Source organism: Pholcus phalangioides, unplaced genomic scaffold (assembly GCF_987345545.1).
Source record: "Pholcus phalangioides strain wild (caught in Gottingen) unplaced genomic scaffold, Ppha-v1.0 ptg000017l_1, whole genome shotgun sequence".
Classification (NCBI taxonomy): Eukaryota; Metazoa; Arthropoda; class Arachnida; order Araneae; family Pholcidae; genus Pholcus; species Pholcus phalangioides.
The window spans coordinates 43,458,186-43,479,858 of NW_028301610.1; the positions used below are offsets into that span (position 1 = coordinate 43,458,186).

At 32.0% G+C, this 21,673-nt stretch overlaps 1 protein-coding gene and 1 long non-coding RNA gene across 4 annotated transcripts in view; one reads left to right on the forward strand and one right to left on the reverse strand.

Annotated features, from left to right (window-relative positions):
- LOC149073491 (uncharacterized) overlaps positions 1-18,885 on the reverse strand; it is a 61,496-nt gene extending 42,611 nt beyond the window's left edge. The window contains exon 1 of the mRNA XM_089246620.1: positions 18,788-18,885. The gene's annotated coding sequence lies outside the window, so the exon portion shown is untranslated. The remainder of the gene's footprint in view (positions 1-18,787) is intronic.
- LOC149073490 (uncharacterized) overlaps positions 1-21,673 on the forward strand; it is a 179,223-nt gene that overhangs the window by 140,153 nt on the left and 17,397 nt on the right. Inside the window, exon 1 of one of the 3 annotated variants that reach the window (XR_016194416.1) lies at positions 13,303-13,682. The exons of 1 other annotated variant lie outside the window; for it this stretch is intronic. This is a non-coding gene — a long non-coding RNA (uncharacterized LOC149073490). Of the gene's footprint in view, positions 1-13,302; positions 13,683-21,673 lie in introns of those variants that run through there. One more of the 3 variants, XR_016194417.1, reaches the window with a different exon arrangement.

The following is a 21,673-nucleotide window of genomic DNA, read 5'->3' on the forward strand; positions in this document are numbered from 1 at the left end:
GGCGAACCTTTGTACTAAAGGCGTAATTTATATTTCAAGCCATACTGTTATAACCAATATTAATCACAACGGTCTAGTAATTTTTCATTCACACACAGTTATAATTAAATTATCAAGTTTGACTGCGGACTATTGCCTTAGGTTGAGAAACGCTGGTATATGCCGCTCAGATGAGTATCGTAAAAATTTTTATCCTGGAATTGACTAAAAGTAGAGCGTTGATCGTGGATTCACTCAGTAGCCAAAAGGGCCCTGAGGGCCCCCATTGAAAATTGATTGAAAAATTTTATTTCTTCCGAATTGTTAATTATTTTTTGGTTCTTAACCCCCTATGTTTTACCCCCCCCCCCAAATGTTATTGAAAACATTTTTTCTTTTACAAAAACGGATGTAAATTGGTGCTGATAGCATATTTGTAAATGAAACAATACATCAATACAGTAATTTTACTTATTAGAGGGGATTTATTAATTAGCTAAAATATAGTTAATTAAGCGTGAAAATTAGGGTCACTAAAATTCGGTTTGAAAAATTACTAAAAACACTTTCGGGAGGAGCAATAAAAGTCCGCTGGAGTGATTTATATCATCGCTATGAGAAATTAAAGATATTCTTGACCTTCATTGAACTTACAAGAAGTAATGTTAATTACTTTTAACAGAGTTTTAAACCAATTTTTTTTTTCACCAAATTTATCGTGACATTGTAAAATTTTGACATTTTACAGCACCGCACCAAGATATGAATCTCGACATCAACTTAAGCCTATGTATACAGGATTCAAAAATACAAGATGAAGTGGAAAGCTTAGGACAAGGGTGCTCAACCGTTGAAGAGTGCGGGCCACTAGTTTGGAGTCGTGTCCTGGGCCACATAAGTGATCTGTAAATGTGCCGCGGGCCGCTCAAATGATCTGTAAATGGTCTGCGATCCCCTGAAGTGATCAGGGAATATTCCGCGGGCCACTAAAGTAATCTGAGAATGTGCTGTGGGGCACTTAAGTGATCTAGGAATACGCCACGGACTACTAAAGTGATCTGGAAATGTGCCGCGGGCCACTGAAGTGATCTGGGAATGTGGCGCGGGCCACTTAGCCACTTAAAAGACCTGAAACAGCTTCCCAGATCGACTTAGTGACTTGGTCATAAACATGCCGAGGGTCATTTAAGTGGCCTAAAAATGTGCCACGGGTCACTCAAGTGGTCTAGAAATGTGCCACGGGTCCCTTGAGTGGTCTAGAAATGTGTCGCAGGTCACTTAATTGAACTAAAAGTGTGCCTCAGGCCATTCGAATGATCTATAGCAGCGTCCTAGGTCACTTCTAAATGCACTGCGGGTCAATTACATGATCTGTAAATACGTCGTGGATCACCTAAGTGGTCTGGGAATGTGCCGGAAGCCACATAAGTGATCTGATAATGTATCACGGTCACTTACTGATCTGGTTGCGTGTTGCTTAGTTCATTTTTTACAAAATTAAGTTCGAGGTCACCACATTCGATGACTCAGAGGGGCACCATTTAGCCCGCGGACCATGGGTTGAGAATATATGGCTTAGATACTGTATTTATAATAGTCGGTCACCATCATATGAAACGCAAAGGTATACATAAGCATATTAATTTATTTGGAATATCATTTATAGACCCTAAAATGAATTTAAGAAGAAAATTAATTGATTACGAAAAAAAAAAATCGTTTTTAGAGTGAGCATTAATATTTAGAAGCACAAGAAGGAAAATCTTTAGTTAAGAAATTGATTCATTTTTATGAAATTGATTATTACTTTTTCCGAAATGAAAGGAATTCCGTTTTGAATAATTCATTTCTTTTAATCATCTCAAACTATGTTAACAGGGTGAATAAAAATGAGGGAAAGAAGAGAAACGATTCAAAAAAAAAAATAATTAAACTTTCTCTAAGTTGAGAAAATTTTCTAATTAGGTAATCAATAATTAAGATTTATCGATTTGTCATCAAGGACCCTTTTTGGTAATCTTCAAAAGGATGTTGATAGATTCCGAAAATAAAAAGCGCGGTTTTGAATATTTTTCTTATTTCATACTAAAATGTAAAAATATTAAATGTAAAAAAAATGTAATACTATTACATTTTTTTTTTAATGTTAATGTAACCAACATGAAAATTTCGTTTTTAGAGAAATATTTCTCTCGTCGTGCCCGGAAAACTCACCGCCAGCAATTCACCGAATGGAAAATTCATCGCTAGGGAGAATTCACCGACAAACAATTTACCGATGTCAGTTCAACATGAGTGAATGAATAAGCGAATGAATGAGCGATAGAGTGAGTGAATGAACGAGTGAATAAATGATCGAGTAAGCAAGTGAACAATTGAGTGATTGAATGAGCGAAACCGGCCACAAACAGCGTGTGGGCCACTTCATAGATCTGGAAACGTGTCACGGGCAACTTAAGTGATCTGTAATTGAGCCCCTGAAGTGCGGTCTGGAAATGTGTTTAAACCTAAATGATCTGGGAACGTATGGGAGACTACTTAATCTGGGAATGTTCCGCGGACAAGTTAATTGAAGTGAGAATGTGTTGCGGGTCACTCAAGTGATGTGGAACTGAACGCGGGTCACTCGAGTAATCTGGTGAAAAAAACTAAATCAAGTCACGGGCCACATCAGATGTCTCTAAGGACCACGGGCCATAGGTTGAGCGTAAACGCTGTAGATGATATTGATTTTTAAGAGGAATGTTTAAACATTTAACGTTATTTTGGTATACACTGGAGATAGAAATTTTCTTTTCGGAAATAAGTCTTTAAAAATCTGGCAAAACAAGTCGTTTTCATGTTTAACTCTTAGTAGCATCTTCGGCAACATCTTGGACAGCGAAAGTCGATTAGAGAGAAGAGACTTAACAAGAACAAGAACAACAATTATAATAAAAAGAATTCCTAAATGTTATAAAAGAGAAAAAGAAAGGCTTTGAACAAGTTCAAATCTACAAGAAAGGAAAAGGCTTCTGGTGAGAGTGAACCTAAGAGAATTTTTCGTCAGTTTTGTGGTGTTTCTAACTCAGATGGAAGCTTCGAACAAGATTTTGGCGGAACATACACACAAACGCAATTCGATTTTATCGTTAGTTTACCGGAATGTTCTAAAAGGCGAGAATTTTTATTCGATTTTTCCTACCATTTGGTTTCTCACACGCACACACAATAAAAAACCTTTCCCCACACTTCTTTTCAACCAAGTATTTTCGAAACAAACTTCCATCGACTTTTATTGGATGAGATTTCACGATATTGGATGTTAGTGCCACAAAGAAATCTCATTATTACGTCATACCATAAGTCGTGGTTTTCAAAATGAGGTTCCGCGGAAACTTTTTTGGGCTTCCGCATGATCGAATGCCACGGAACCCTTAAAATTCCCGGAAAGGTTAAGAAGAATAAAACATTCTTGTTAGTAATACAGTAAAACTCCCTCTTAATGGACACCCTTCAGTTGCGGTCACCCCCTCTTGTACGGCCAAATAAAATTTCCCCGTGTATGATAAAAGTGCACATTTCACATCCCTGATTAACGAATATTCCTCTTTCACGGACGAATTTTTTTTTTGTCCCACCAGTGTCCGCAAAAAAGAGATTTTTGACAAATTTTCAGACCTGATGCTTCAAAAGTTTATAATTGCCATTTTCCGTTTCATCAGAAAATTATAAATTTTGAAAATGATGTTCATTTTTTGTTTAGTGAAACTGAAAGAGAAAGAGAAAATTTTGCCACTTTCCAAAACTTTGACGAATGAGACTCCGGAATGCGAACAACTCAATTTTTTGGGAAAAGTGACTTATGACATTTTGCCATCTGATCACAGATTTATCATATTATCACGAAAAGTATTTGTAAGGGACCATTCCAGGGTGGGGTGTCGCAGGGATTTTCTTTCTCCAATACGGTTGCCAATAAATAAAATAGCTTACCTCCGGGGGTCGTGAGTTCTAACACAATTGACACGTCTAAAAAGTACGATAAACATATTTGGTTAAATCGAGAAGCTATCCATATTTAAATAAGACAGCCATAAACTTTTTTATGGGCAGTGTAATATATATTAGGCCTATTAATTATTATTTTTCATGATAAATGCTCCTGTATTGGGTTGCTGTATTTTGAATATATATTTGATATCCATATTTTTTATGGGTACTTTTTCAGCCACCTCGTTGGGCAATTTGCCTTTTGTGGCCTTTGTTTTTGTATTTATATTTATCAAATCACAAACGATTATCATCGTTAGCGAAAATGGTGCTCCTGGCATGTTTTATCCCTTTTTCCAGGAAAAAATAATATTTTGATATTCTTGATGGGAAATAATTTTACATTTTATGAGTTCATTAATACTGTCATCTACTAAACTTGGGCTCTTGAAATTTTCTAGCTTTTAATTAAGAAAGAAACCCTTCATCCTTCAATCTGACATATTCTAAGAACTTTAAGAGGAGTCAACTAGGATACATCTGCACCTTCTCTTGGTTGCAGCCCGTTAGTAACCATGTCTATTATGTGATAAACCAGTGCCGTAACTAGGATTTTTGCCGCCCGGGGGCAAACGTAATTCAGTCGAACGTGGCAAACATTATTTTGCCGCCCCCACAACTTTAAAATTCGATAATTTTATAACGGTGTACTTTGTTCCCATCTAACACATTGCCACCCGGGACAGTTGCCCCCCCCCCACCTCCTACACCTCCTCTAATTCCGGCCTTGGGTAAACGGACACGGTTGGGCTTCGTCTAAAAAAAAAAAAAGCAACATGAACTCCAGACCACCAGTCTAAAGCCGTTTAATAGCTCATGATCACGACAGTGACCAACGGGACATAAAGACATATAGTGTAAAGAATTTCATGCTGGACCAGACTGCAAGCGTCAGACAGAAGAAATTGGAAAACTTTAAACGAGACTGAAAAAGTAGACGATGATTCAAAAATTGAGTATTTCACGAAATCAGGTTTTAATTTCAGATAATATAAACTAGATTATTACTATTTATTGTGTATCTCTCTCTCTCTTTCACGTTCTATAATTTTTACATTTTATTTTATTATTTCTGTCCCTTTTAATGGCGATATTCCAAGCAATCAATGGAATTATAACTCTGTTTTGATACCTTACGATACACTAACACACATACGGGATATTCGTGCGTTGTCCCGTAGTTTTGCCCGACTCTTTATAAAAAACCAATCAATTCACAAATTTTACTAGAAGGGAGGCTGGACATAATTTGCATAATTTTTTATTTCTGATATTTGTTATACTCATTTTTTTTCGTGGAATAGATTTTTCGTCACCTCAGAGAGAGAAATTTGCTGTATTCAATTTCACCGAATTGGCAATACCCCATATTTATGATCTCAACTTTCCCGTGTTTTTTTTTCCGGCAAAACATAGTCACCCTAATCATGATGAAATAACAATTTCATGTATAATATTTGATTGCATTTGATTATATTTTTAATTCATTCCTAACTGGTTTTGAAAACGTCAGCTTCCTTTGTAGCGACAAAATTTCGCGGAATCTTCGAGGTAGTTGCAACTAGGCTAACAATATTTACTCGAGAAAAATATAAAATACAGGGCTTCCCCTCCAAATACGGGAAAATACGGGACATTGCTAATTACCACCAAAATGAAGCCAAAGGTAAAAAAAAAAATTGCCGACTAATGCTAAAATCACAAAAATTCACTAATGGCAGGAAATGAAGCGCTACTGCAGATTGCTGTGCATTAAAATAAATTCTAACGAATAAAAGGGTTAAAAAACATGACAAATATGTGACATGAACACTCTTTTAACAGATAGAACAGTCGTAATTACGTAATTTATGAATTGGGAGAATAATGTTAGTTGTTCATTTCAAAGAAGAATAAAGAATCAATTTGGCTTCGTTGAAAATAGGTCTGCGTAGAAAAACGGGACATTGTTGGAGGAAAAAAAAAAAAGTCGGGTGTGGAACAAAATCACGTAAAAACACGGAATGTCCCGGGAAATACTCAACGTATGGTCACTCTAGTTGCAAGCGAGTTTGACTCTATTCAAGATAAGTCTTTATCGAGTCGGACATGAAGTTTTCATTCAGTTCAAATTCAAACTGCATACATATATTTGCACTTGTTCTCTTCAATGGGTGAAAAAAAAAATTGGATAGAATAGTTTCCTGGAGACATACCAGTTCTCTTTTTGAATTTTTTTTTTTTTTTTTGGGGGAAAAATAATAATAATAAAAGAAATCCAGAGTAAGTTTCTTGCTCCTAGTGGGAGTAAAAAGAACATTGTCCCGTTTCTTTCCGTCTCTATGTCTTTTTCGTTGGTGCTTTTTATGAAACCTTCCATCAAATAAAATGAAGAATAAAAAAGTAGAAGGTCTTCACCACTTAAGATTCAGTTTCTCACACCGTCAAGAATTTATTCTATATATCTCTCTCTCTCTCTTTTTCACGTTTTTTATTTTTTACATTTTATTTTATTATTTTTCTTTCACTTTTATTATTTTTATTATTTTTTTCGGCGTTGTAGTTCCTTTCCATTTCGTCTTTTCAAATTCGTTTATCTTTTTCCTCCGTTTCGGATTCTCCTTAATTCCGTGTCCTTTCCCGGCCCGTTCCGTCCTCCGGCCCCCCGTCTCTTACTAACCTGGGTCCTGGAGAAACCGACTTTTCTTATTCTTCTTCTTAACCCATTTTCCCCATAACTTCCCCAGTACCCGTCCAATTCCAGGCTGCCTCTTACCCCCCCCCCACCCCCACTTTTTTACTTCTCTCTCTGTACTTTCTGCATTTGCCACTGAATTTTTTTTTTTCCTACCAGTTTTATTTCTGCTATCCGGGACGTCACCCTGATCCCCCCTTTCTACTTCCGAACAGTCAACCCTCCCCCTCTCCCGGTACGCCTTTTTACCCTGTGTACCTCGCTACCTCTCCTTCCATTTTCCTTCTAAAATTAATGGTAGCCGGCTGTAACTGACTCCAACTGCCGAAAGGTTCTGTTTCCGATGGGGGGACCCCGGGGACCACTCAAGTTCTGCACTTTCTTCCCGTCCTCTCCTTACAACCAGTCTATATCCAGCATGTCATCATGCTCTTTCTCGACGTAGGTATACAGTCCCCCCCTCCTCATATTTTGTCTTCTTTGGTCTGTCATGTCCTCGCAGTTTCTTAAGCCAACTCTTCCTTGTAAATGTATTTTCGAATAAATCTACTGGCTGGTAATGAAACGACAATTTCTATAAATTTAATCAGGATTTAAAGAAATTTGAACGAGACATTATTGAATGCAGTCCAGTGCCGTATTGAGGTCCACCTGGGCATGGCACGGGGCCTCAAGTGGAAAAAGAGGTCTCGTGAAAGTGACATCTGGTTAAGTGCGAGATCTATTTTCGTAAACACTTCTCGCCTGGTAGGGAGCCTCAGAAAAATCACTTTGCCCGGGGGTCCAGGATGCTCTTAAGATGGTCCTGATGCAGCCATGATATGCCCTTTGACAATTTTTTTCAGAAAGGGTGGGCCGGGGCAGCCATAAATCAGGCCCGAAAACCAATTTTGAAGTAACATCAATGAATAATTTAATGATATTTTTGAGATGTTTCCAAGGGTTTCATGATTCGAAAAAGTAGGAAAAAATTAGTTTAATTTGATTTGGAGTAGTTTGGCTTTAAAGTGTTCTATGACGTATTAAGTGACGTATCATTTGTATCTTAAGCGTGGGCCAAAAATATTTTCTTTCTGTCCACAATACGAGCCGCAAAACCGAAAAGATTGAACAATCCTAAAGTATACGAGGAAAACGTAAGGTTGCTATGCACCTTAGTGATTAATAACACATATATAATTCAATAACACGGTGGATCTCGCTTATTACCTTCCCACTTAGAACGTTTTCCCGCTTAGTACGATTCACGTTCGTGTCCCCAACTCTTTACGGTACTCATCGAGATTTCCCGTTGAAGCGTTTTCCCGCTTACGTTTTCTTCATGACAGTTTTTTGAAAAACGTTTTTAACGGTACTTGGAGAGAAAGAGAGTAAGGGTTACAATTGTTTTGTCTGAATTTACTAAGGCGAAAAATTAAGTTTTTAATTTTGTTTTAATTCAGTGATGGATGAAATTCGGAAATTCGGACCACTAAAAATGTCTTAAAATATTCACGTCTTTTCAGAAATTTCTCATTGCCAATTATTTGCTACATTCCAGCATACAGCATACTTACTCATAACCTAAAAAATGCTATACTTCATGCCGAAATTGCTTTAGTTATGTTAATATTTTTTTTTTTTATTAAAATACACCACACATATCAAGAAGAAAATCGAATGTCATCCAACAATACGACTATATATATATTTTAAATTTGAATAAAATCCCAAATACCCGCAAATAAAATGATTTTCAGACATTCCAAAATGAGAAATTTCAAGGACATCTCAAATTCTCCATAAAAAGGAATCTCGATAAACGGATCACATACAGGACGTGATCAATCAAATATACATATATATATATACTGTATAAGAATACTGACAGTGTATTTGAAGAATTTGTAAAATGCTTTTAGTGTAATAAAAAATGAGCTTTACGACTTTGATTTTTTGTGCACGATCCCTTTTTTTTTGAAATAATAATAATATATATAAAAAAAAAAATCTTTTTTATTATTTTTTTTTTTATTCTCCATGATCATTTCTGACTAGAAAATTCGTTTCTTTGTATAAAAAAAAAAAAAATTTTTTTCGTATTTTTCTTATTTCATTTTCTCTTTCCATTTTTATTATATTTTTTTTTATTTATTTCCTGCACTTCTTGGGGGCTAATAGACAGATCCAAAGAAAAGTGGCGAAAGTCTTTTCCGTTCTATTGAAAAAGCGTACATGCCATTTGCATTTTAGCTCATTTATTTCTGAGCGTTTTCTACCCGTTTCTTATAAATTTCTTTTCTGTTTTTTTTTTTTTTTACATTTTTCTCACCATTTTATTTATTTTTTTTTTTTTTAACTGAATTCTTTCTCCTTGTGTTTCTTCCGTTTTATTTTTACTTTTCTTTTATATGGAAATTTTTTTTACTTTCTTTCTGACAGCTTTTTATCGATGCAAAAAGAAAAGAAGAAGAAAAAAAAAATGCAATTTTCACAAATCTTTGTAGCTTTTAGCAATTTTATTTCTTCAATGCCATTTAGAAACTGAAAATTAAAGCATGTCTAAGAAATTTTTCTTTTCTTTCTCCTTGGCAGATGTCATGCTTTTGATTTGTTCACCTAAAAGTTCATTTTTTTTATTATTTATCACAAAAAAAAAGAAGTTATTTCTGGACTTTTTAGAATTTTAAATTATGTTGTATAGAGAAAATACAGTTAATGATTTTAAGGTCTTTTTTTTTTTAACATATATAAATATTTCCGTGATATATTGAGCGATTTGTTTGTCTTATCCTATTTCCATCAACCTTCTAGAATTGAATTGCCCCCTTATAGGAAAAAAATGATAAGAAAATGTTATCCTCAATTAGATAAGTGACGTTGATCATGTTTATGATTTCCTAAAGTCATTTGATTTCCATTAGATGGTAAATTTTTTTCCCTTCAAAACATGTTTTTGAGCAATCTTATTGTCTACAAATGTACCTTTACGCAGTTATGTTTTAACGTGCAGGGTGTGGTGGTAAATACACGTATAAATTAACGGAAAAAAATTATTAGTTTAACGGTACCTGCTTGTTTTTTTTTGCTCAGAAATTTTAAGAGCAATTTTCCTGTGATTAAAGTAAAAATAACGGATATTATGCTTTTATACGGCTTTATTTTATGGACGTCGTGATTTTTCAAAAAAATAAGCATGTAAATATTTTACCAGCTTCGTGATATTTTGAATGTTTATATGTGAATGTTTTTCCACTTTTATCAGCGCATGGCCCCTTTTGAACAATATTTTCTTCTCGTGGCCCCTCTGTGTCTTATCCAGGGCCACCTACCCTCATTCAAGAGTGAGGCGGTAGCTCCAAGAATGATTTCGGTAATAGAGACCCTCTCTATTTACTGAATTTAATTTAATTAAAAGAAAGTTTATTATAAACAAGCATTTTATAAATAAGATCGATCTTTGGAACCCTGGGCCAGGGACGTATCCAGAAGGTGGGTGATTAGTCCTCCCAAGAGCTAAATTATATAGGAAAAATAGGTCTGTTTGAAATACGAGACGATCCAATGAACCTACACAATAAATTAAATCTCCCGACACATTCCCCCGGGTCCACACCTACCCTGTGCTAAAGCTCAATGAGCTTCGTCCTTGTGGGAGATTCATGCATTGACGCCTCACAGAAGAGCCTTCGTTGTTGGGTCCTTGGATGTGTATTATCTGTTGTTTTTTGTTTGATGCTAAATAAATAAAAAATGTATTTAAAAAATCATCCAGACTCTCAAACATGTGTCGAAATTTCAAATTACTTTGTGCTTTATATATTTGTGATTTTATAAGGGAATTAGTTATAAAAAATAAAATACAGAGTGAATCCCGCTTATAACGTTTTTCGAAAAAACGCTGTAAGTGGGAAAACACTTAAACGGAAAATCTTTATGAGTGTTATTAGTAAAAGTTGGGACCATATGTATGTGAAGATGAGTCTTGCTAAGCGGGGGAAAACGTTTTAAGAATTAATCTTCGTAAAATTGCACTTTCGAATATTCTTATGATATTTTTGGTAGTTAATTCACCGAAGAATACTTTTTCTTGACTATAAAATAATCACTAAATGTGGCATTTTCAATAACATAATGAATTTAAATAATCGTTAATTCCCAATATAAGTAGACAAAATAAAAATAAAATAAAATCCATGAAATATAATTGAAAAATAATTGAAATAAAATGTATTTCTGAATGTTATTTAACTCTCTATGGTTCACTTCCAGACACACGTATTGAAAAAATATACTTCTTACAAATACGATGTCAATGGGTGCTGTAAGCTTATGTTTAATTGAAAAAAAATACATTAACACATCAATTTAAATAATTAAAGTGGATGTTCTAATTAGTTACAGTTGCCAATTAAGGGTAAAATATGCAGTGTCCCTTAATTTTACTGTTGTCTATAAACTGATAAAATCGCGCTTAGCACAGTTGAGTAGTTGTTACCTTGAATTTCATTTCCAGTTCCCTCTCAATTCGGTGTAATTTTGTAAATTTCTGAACACGTAAAATTTCAGCAGCTCTCAGAAGTTGACACTGACAAGAAGGAATCGATTCTTTAGTAAAAAGGTTTTCTACTTGTGTGGCTGTATTTTCTACTTAAATGACTCGAAAAGATGTCCTTTCTACAACAACACAAAAATTGAGAAAAGAAATTGGCATAACGTATATTTTTTAACAGGATATTTATCATATACAGGGTGTTCTGTAAGTGCTAATGCGACCTTTAGCTCATCAATCGTCTGTCATAGAGGTACAGTTTCAATTTAAAAAATGCTCAAAAGGCGTTCAAAAATTACCTTGTACCAGTTTTAACAGTGAAAATACAGCGTGTGACAAAATAAAAAAAAAATCTAAATTTTTATACGGCACCCTGTCCTCTAACTACTAATTAGAAAGTTGTTGCCCTGTCTCTCCTGAGGCTAACAAAAAATTCCAAGTTTCTAAGTGAAATATTTGCTGAAATATTCCAATTCAAAAATCGGAGAAAAGTTGGGAAAGGTGCGTTGCCCGTTAGTTTTTGCTAGTCTTTTCTCCGATATTTGAATTCAGATATCTTAGCCAATATTTCACTTAAAAACATTATTTTTTTCTGTTTGCCTCAAGAGATATACAGGGCAACAATTTTCTAATTGGAAGTTAGAGGACAAGGGGAACATGTAAAAATTTAGGTTTCTTTATTTTATGACTCACTATATTTTCACTCTACAAATGGTACAGGGTAATTTTTGAATGCATCTTAAGCATTTTCTAAATTGGAATCATACCGCTACGACGGACGGTTAATGAGATAAAGGCCTCATTTACACTTGCAGGACATCCTGTCTCTGCAAATATACACGGGACCATAAAGGGTTAGGTACTGGAAATAAAATAAATTCCATGTAAATGGAAAATAATAGAAATGAAATTTATTTCTGAATGCTATTTAAAAAATTTTAAAAATTAGGAATTGAAATAAATGCAGTATTTTAAACAGGTAGGATTCTCACAAAGAAAATATATTGATTCTAAATCACATAAAGAGCACTCGAAAGCCCATTTTCTTTGTCTATCTACATTCCCAAGTCATCCAGCAGGCCTATATCATTGATATTTCGCGTATTGTAAAATTGTAAGTGAACAATTTATTAGTAGCCTAAAAGCCACCTTTTTGTGGAAAAGATTTTTTCGTACATATTTTTTTCTTCTACGATTCTTTCCCCATCTATTGTTGCTATTTTACATGAATGAAAAAGTTTTCGAACCTTGTGACATTTTCGGTAAACATAATGGATTAAAATAATCGTAGATTCAATTCCTGTAAGTACGGAAAATAAAAATTCTATAAAAAATTGAAATAATTCAAACAAAATTTATTTCCGAATGTTATTTATAGAATTTCGAAAAAAATTAGAGAAATTTAAATAAATATATATATATATATAGTTTTTCAAACAGGTGGGATTTTCACAAAGAAAATATATATTGATTCTAAACGTCATAAAGTACTCAAAGGCCCATTTTCTTTATCTGTCTTACATTATATCTTTGTCGTACAGTATATCTGTGATATTTCGCGTATTGTAAGTCAACAATTTATTATTAAGCCACCTTTTGTGGGAGATTTTTCGTGTGTATTTTTTTTTTCTATGATTCTTTCCCCATCTGCGTTGCTTGCTATTGTACACTGAATGGAAAAAAAGTTAACTTTTCAAACCTCTAAAACGGCTACAGAAAAGAGGCGCATCAGGAGAAGGAAACTTTTAGGTTAGTTGATGGCTCCCTTGGTCTGGGCAGTAAAACGTCTTTCTGTACAGCATGACAGCAGCAAGATCGATGATTTAGCGATCCGACTTACCTACCTCACCGAGTCTCTCACTATTTTCCTCCACCCCTCCAAAAAAAAAAAAGGAAATACCCATAAATTTTAACCGCTTGAAAACGGAGAAAACTGCGATTGTTGCAAACTCGGGACAAACAGAATCTAGGAAACAGCACTAGTAGCGATTGAAAAAAAAAAAAAAAAAACCTTGAAAAACCTTAGTCTCTTCGGGAGAGTCACTGAGAATTTTTTTTTCCACGTATGTGTGTGTATATATATATTAACAATGGGCTGGGATTTTAGCCCTGTGCTACACCGGAAAGGATGATGTTAACTCTCCACTCACTCAGTTGCTGAAACTAATGACTCCCGAGAAGGGCTTGGTGAACCCATGGCATCGTAAAGTACTTTTGATGAGCCTTGATGATGATAATACTAGAGGTAGTTATAGCAATTAGCTCCGTCTACCATTTTAAAAAGAGCCTTTCCCTTCGGCAGTGCCATATGTTGGTGGTGGTGCCACTAGTGTGCTTTGGATGTGCGATTATTAAGCTTGGGTGGTACCTCACAAAGACGTGGTACGCGCTTGGCTTCTGGTGCTAACGTTTACCCATCCTCGTTCCAAACCATCGTTTTTTTCATCTTCGGACTATTTTTATAAAGTAAGTTTTCTGAATCTATCTCTCAATACATGAGAATTAAACTTCAAAAAATCCTCATTTAATATCCTATAATTTAGTATTTCGATTTTTGTAATTTTGTGTATTCAACGTAAGCTGAGTTAAATCAAAGATGATAAATCGCTTGAAATAAACAGGACAATAAACTATTGAAACGGTGTTCACATATGAATTTAAATAGAGTTAATGTTATTTTTAAAAGAATTATATAGTCGATACTTCATTGAAATTCCAGACATATTTCTAGACAAATGCGTTTCATTTAGGATGTTTGAATTCTATTCGAAACATTTCATCTGAATAAACGTGGTTATGTCTCTCTTTCCCTGTGGTGTATATATATATATATATGCAGATTTTTATCAAAATAGTAAAAACAAAAAATTTATTAATGAATAAATTAATTATAAATTTGAACGAATATCGTTGTTTCTCATTACGTTCTGAATAAATATACGAAACGAAGTCGTTAACTAAACTAAACCAAAATACTAACTACATTTTATTGATATTTGTTATTTTTGCGAGAAAAATTGTATCGCATATTATACCACGTTTGAATATTTAATTATGAAAAGAGTTTTACTTTAATATTACATCGTATATTTTTATTTTGGATATTAATATAATATGTGAGATATTACAATGTACATGAATCAAAAAAAAAAATCGTAAATGGCCATCATTTGATAATAAAATTCCAGTGTTAAATTAATACAGTAATAATAATTTGTAAATTAACATAAATTTTTCATTATGTTGATCAAATTGTTATAATCAATGCGACAGGGAGCATAATCAACAATAAATACTTTATATTTAATGCTAAAAAATGTGAATAGTACCATAATGTAAATGGAATTGAATATTGTAACTTTTTTATAAAATCCATCTTTTTAACCATTTAATTTGTAATTGGTTTATAGTAATTTTCATTGATGCAATGATCAAATCTAAGAATAACTACAGATTGTGTGAATAAAGTCTACCATCACTAACATTTTGTGAATCCTACTCGTTAAGTGATTTCTTGAAATAATGAAGTATTTGTGATATATCAAAAACAGTGAGGGTTTCTGATTCGATATTGGCAACTTTACAACGGAAAATAGTCGTCGATTTTCGTTGTGTTTAGAGTCAGATGCTTGCTATACATAGCAATAAAATATGAAACAGATATCGGAAAATCGTAGCCCCCAAAATATTTTGTCTGTGTTTATATTATAGTATATTAATAATTAAACTACAACTGAATAAATTTCTAGCGAGTTGTCTAAAATATATCAATCGATCATGCTTGATAAAGGATCACGGATAAACGTCCAAAATGTCAACATCAGGAATGATGTTTGGCATAGCTTCAAATGTTTTGCATTTTATTTTTTTCAACAATAATTTCCATTTGAGATCATTGAAAATAGCCTACGTACTGCTGTTACATGAGTTTATTCTTAATCGATGGGATCTTAAGATCTCATCATTCATTAAAGATCATCGCTGAATTTCACCACAGAAGTTTACGTGAACCGAACCTCTAATGAATACGATTATAATTTGTACGATTTTTTTTCAGTTTTAAAAACATCTCTCCGGCATAAAATGCTTGTTTCTTAATTTTCAGGAGCAATTTATATATATCTAGAGAGAGAGAGAGCACACATATATATACAAATATTTAAAAAATAGCGTCAAATAAAAATTTGTATTTTTTCTTTAATTATCTATAGTCAGCCTTATAATATAACGGCAATAAAAACTGTTTAAAAATTTTGTATGTCTGAACACATTCTTATTACAAGTAAATTGATTCATTAATTTGTTTAATTAAAATTGTTTATATTTATTGAAAATATCTTTATATATTTAAACATTAAGTCACCTAGCAAAAATTTCATTGTGACATGGTGAAAGAAAGATATGAATTTAACGTATGAAATATTGATAAAAAGATTAAAAAGATAAAAAGAAGAAATGTTGAAAACTTTCTTTAATAAAAACATCTGATATAATTATTACATAACCCCACGAATGGATTAAAATGAAAAAAGTTGATTTAAGGAAGGATTTCTGAAAAACTGTCATATACAGTAGGCCTATACTCCCTCAACGAATGTAACGATGCTGCGGATTATTAGGTTAGGCTTAATATAATCTTATTTTTGTGTAAATGTTTCATCCAATATGGATGCTTTTGCACGTTTTTTCATTTTAGTTTTTCTTTCTTGATTTGAAATTTCATTAAGATGTATAAAATATTTTCGAATCATAAAATATTGTTATCCTTAAGCGCTATAAAGTTTTTTGAAAGTTTTTTCGTAAAACTTGAAAATGCAACCAATAAACGTATCGATTACATTCGCGTGAATGTATCCAACAGGCTTATTGGTTGTTTTTTCAAGTTTTGTAAAATAGCTTTTATACAATTTCTATAGTGTAAGGCTGGGATTACACTATAAAAGTTTTAGAAAAGTTCATTTATAAAACTCAACCAATAAGTGCATCGGTTACATTAGCTGGAAAGTAACCGATGCGCTGGTCGGTTGCATTTTTCAAGTAATATAAATTAACTTGTCTAAAACTTTTATAGTGTAATCACGGCCTAGTGCCAGCCTAAAGATAACTATTTTATGATTCAGGAATATTTTATACGCCTTAATGAAATTTCAAATCAAGAAAGAAAGACTTGAATGAAATTACGAGAAAAATCATTCATGTTGGATGAGACATTTATCAAACTTTTATAGTATAATCCCGGCATTATGGAAACTATTTAAAAATTTGAAAATTTTTCAAATGTGTACTTTCTAATGGCGTTTGCTAACGATTGATATACCATATATAGGGAGTCACCCCTGGTTTGTTCTTTCTCCGTAGAACAAACATTTTGAAAATGACTACAAAATCACTGCAGCCTATATCTATTGAGAAAGTTTAACGCACATTCTTGAAATAATAAACTTGTCTAAAGAATGTATAAAATCAAAAAGTTTTATTTCTAATGTTACATTTTCATGGTTCTTAACAAATAATTTTAATTATAAAATTCCTTTCAACCATTCATTATATTATATTTACCATAGTTCACGCTTCTTTCTGGATAGCGCATCACTAAATATTTCACTAATGGAATCCGATATAAAATAATAATCACATTTGATTATTACCAAGAAAACGAAGAAATGAGTATTCAATTTTTAAAATTACTTTTTTGCCCTTCAGTCATTTAGGATGATCGTGTTCATGCCTGAATGTAATTATATTGATTATCAGACATTGTGTTGTGTGGCAGTTTAATGTGTATTAACCATTATGGGTCAGATGTATCACGAATATAATACCCGGTATAAAATATTTTTTCATCCGAAACTTACCTAATTTTATGCAAAAGTACTCAAGTGTTTTTAGCAAAGCAATTCAGTTTTTATAAATTTAACATTTTTGATGAAAACATTTTTTTTGCAATTTTTTCAACCGGCGTTCATTTATAATATTCATAGTTACGTAATATTGTATATAAATAGCAATTCCATTTACAATCACGCAAAATTCACTAAAACAAAAATGACGTTAATACTGAACTGCTATTGTTTTTACTGAATTGTAAGAAGTTTACGATTCAGTTATTTCTGTAAATATTTCAATAAAACGAGTTGATATTTGTATACGAATAATTACATTTTTTAATAAACTTTATTTGCATATTTATTCATAATATGTTATATTTTATCGCAATAAACAATATTTTTAATACAATATCTCGTGAAAAAGAAAACATTTTTTTTTTTCAATTAAAATTTTTGGTAAAATAATTTATTAAAAAAGATCAGTTAATAAAAGAAAATTTTTGACACTCTTCTGGCGCATAATTTTCATATATGTGATGACTGATTACTTGAATAACCTATTTTAAAAGTTTAAAAAATTTTGGGCATCAATTCAGCATGTTTTTTTTACATAATTGATACAAATTTTCAATTAATAAACTTAATTTAGTTAAAGTAATTGCAATCATAATTTTGGGAAACTTCATGCACTATGTGACAAAAACATTTGAGAAAAATTTATTTTTTTCCTATTTTCAAAAATAAATTATTCCTGCTCATGGTCATGAAAATAAAAATTCCAAATCAGGATAAAATTTTGGAAAATTTCATTTTTGGACCGTCACGTCATAAAAAATCAAATTTCTTTGTAAACAATTTTCAAAAAATATTTTGATACTTATTAGATCGTCACTTCATACAAAAATTTGTGCGAAAATTAGGTGTTTTTTAACAAAGCGTTGCGCAAACGCAATGTCATTCAAAAGTGGTAAATATTTTAGATATTTCAAACCATAAAAATTGAATAGAACAAATTTTTCAAGAAAAATCAGTAAATTTTGGGGATTAAGGAAATAAACTCACCGACAAATATTTCTTGTTAAACATTGTTGCGCAAACGCAATGTCAGTCAAAAATGGGAGCTACCGTAGAAAGTTTCAAAGCCAGAAAAATTAAAAAGATTTTTTTAGGGAAAATCTGAAAATTTCGGGGATTTAAAAAACACAAACTCACAGATGTTTATTTAAATACTTTTTTTTCTTTAAACAAAGCGTTGAGCAAACGCATTGTCAATCATATATGGTGTGTGTGTGAATACTTTAGAAATTTAAAAATCAGAAAAATTAAATAGTACAAATTTTTCAAGGAAAATCGGTAAATTTCGGGGATTAAGGGAATAAGCTCACCACCCGACAATTATTCAAATATATATTTCTTAAACAAAGCGTTGCGCAAACGCATTGTCAGTCAAAAATCAGAACTACAGTAGAAATTTTCAAAACCAGAAAAACTAAATAGAACAATTTTTAGGGAAAATCAGTAAATTCCGGAGATTGACGAGGAAACAAACTCACAGAGAGAGGAGAGAGATGTTTATTTAAATAATTTTTTTCTGTAAACAAAGCGTTGAGCAAACGCATTGTCAATCATAAATGGTGTGTGACTACTTAAGAAATTTCAAAATCAGAAAAATTAAATAGAACAGATATTTTTAAGGAAAATCAGTAAATTTCGAGGATTAAGGAAAAACAAAAACTCACCGACCTTTAATTCAAATAAAACTTTTCCGGGATAAAATATGCGAAATCGATTATCTTCTCGGATGGATTATTGAAAAAATTCCAGAATAGCGTGTGTGTTACGTTCATCACAACTGGATTTCAAATGTGTATCCAATCCTAAACGCGCGTATAACTCTCATCTAAAACATTAGCCTGGGAAAAAAAAAACTTGAGCGAAAATGGATCCCAGCAATGTGCGTATGTATGTGTGTGTATGTGCTTTTGCTTCCCTTAGTCTCGTTTACAGCACACTAATATTTGTTAGCATTTGTTCAAAGCCTGGCCTATGTAATCCAAACCAGGGTCGGTCATTAGATACGCGACCCGCTCACACGTCACGGTCTTGTGATTTTTGTGCTCCAAAGTACCATTCTGTTTTTTGTTGCGAGTGTGTTTTTTCCATGTTGTGTATTTTTACTTTATTCTTATTTCTCTAGTAAATCTGTTTTTCTCGCATCGATTTAAAGTGGAAAAATTACAAGGAAAGAACAATAACAATGCGTGATATAAATAAAAAGAACGAAATAGATTAATCCCTCTTGTCATGTGTTATAAAGTAATACTTTTCAATTAAATAATGTCTTTAAAAATTTCTAGTTAACAATGCGTTATTTATTTATTTATTTTTTCAACTGCTCTGTTGCTTATCGAATCCCTTTGAAATTAAATCTAGATTTTTTTTGAGAGCTGAATAAGCTTTTGAATTATTCGTGATTTATATTCTCGTTGGGAGATTATGTATATTGAATAATATTAGTATCAGCTATATGATAATCGATGTAGTGTGAATGGTTGCTTGAAGCTGTAAAAAACTTTTTCCCGTGTTTTAATTTATTTATTTAGTTTTTTTTTATAATGTTTTATTAGTTTATTATTATTATGATTTTGCTTTAATTTGTTTTTCTCGCTTCGATTTAAAGTGGAAAAATTGCAAGGAAAGAACAATAATAATAGTTAATATAAAATAAAAAGAACGAAATAGATTATTCCCTCTTGTCATGTGTTGTAAAAAGTACTACTTTTTAATTAAATACTGTCTTTAAAAATTTCTAGCAACAATGTGTTATCCCTTTTTCTTCAAATGCTGTTACTTATCATTTTCGTTTAAAATTAAATCTATATTTAAAAAAAAGGATTAAAATGAGCTGAATAACTTTTTGAATCATTCGTGTTTTATATACTATTTATATTATATTATATTGAATATATTAGTATCAGCTATGATAATTGATGTAGTATGGATCGTGGCTTGAAGCTGTCCCGAAAATTTTCCCAGTGTTTTAATTAATTTATTTAGTTTCTTTTATTTTGCTCCAATAGTTCATTATATATATATATATATTATGTATTTTACTTTATTATTTCTCTAGTAAATCTGTTTTTCTCGCATCGATTTGAAGTGGAAAAACTACAAGGAAAGCACAATAAAAATGCGTAACATAAATGAAAAGAACGAAATAGATTAATTCCTCTTGCCATAAATTAATACTTTTTAATTAAATACTATCTTTAAAATTTTCTAGTAGCAATGTGCTGTTCCTTTTTTCCAAATGCTGTTGTTTATTCAATTCGTTCAAAATTAAATCAAAAATAGTTTTTTTAAAGGATTAAAATGAGCTGAATAAGCTTTTGAATTATTCGTAAATTAGAAATTATTATTCTCATTGCGCGCGCGCGCGTGTGTGTGTGTGTGGAAAATTATGTATATTGAATAATATTAGTATCATTTATGATAATTGATCGTTGCTTAAAGTTGTCTCGAAGTTTTTCCCGAGTTTCAATTAATTAATTTTTAATTATGTGTTCATTGTGTTTTTTATTATGTTACTAGTTTATATATTACGTATTTTTTTTTATTCTTAGTTCGCTGGTAAATCTGTTTTTCTCGTATCGATTTAAAGTGGAAACATTACAAGAAAAGACCAATAACAATACTTAATATAAATTTTTAAGAAATTCTATAGATTACTCCCTCTGGTTATGTGTTTCAATTAAATATTGTCTTTAAAAATTTCTAGTAATTATTTGTTATCCTTTTTTTTCGAATGCGGTTAAATATCTAATTCGTTTAAAATTGAATTGAGATTTTTTTCGAAAGATTAAAATGAACTGAATAATTTTTTATATTGTTCCTAATTTACGATATCATTGGAAAATTATGTATATTGAATAATACATTAATATCAACTATGATAATTGATGTAGTGTGGATCATTATTGGAAGCTGCCCCACAGTTTTTCCCATGTTATAATTTATTTGTTAGGTATATACTACCGTGTTTCGTTATGTAAATTTCGGTACTTTCAAATTTCATCTTTAAAAATACACATACAAAAAAATAGTTGGCGTATGCTTTTGCAATTTTTGGGAATCAAAATTGGTATTTCTGAGGATTCTAGCATATCAAAATATCTGGAAAGGACACCACGAGACTTGGATATATCTGTAACGACACCTTCGATCAAATTCGTGGTACAGTGTTACATATTTATTTTTCGAATGCAGAATTTCTTATATTACACCACAATTTTTACTCACGTTCCTGCATATATCGATCGCAAAACAAACCACCTATAAACAATATCCCAAATTTTTGGTTCCACATCACCCCCTTCTTCAATTTTTTTTTTATAATCACCCCCGAAATCAAGTCAACTTACTATGATTTTATTTGGAAATTATAGTAAAAAAATTAGGGTGCACTGCATCATCAATGCAACCGTTTGGATGTTAATACGCATTTTGAACATCATTACAGTACAAAATCAGTCAGCTTGGAATCTAAACTTAAAGAAGTCTGCACGTCAATATGCTATTGTTGGACATGCCTTATTAAGATTCGTGCCCGGTTTCTTGACCTTTAATTAG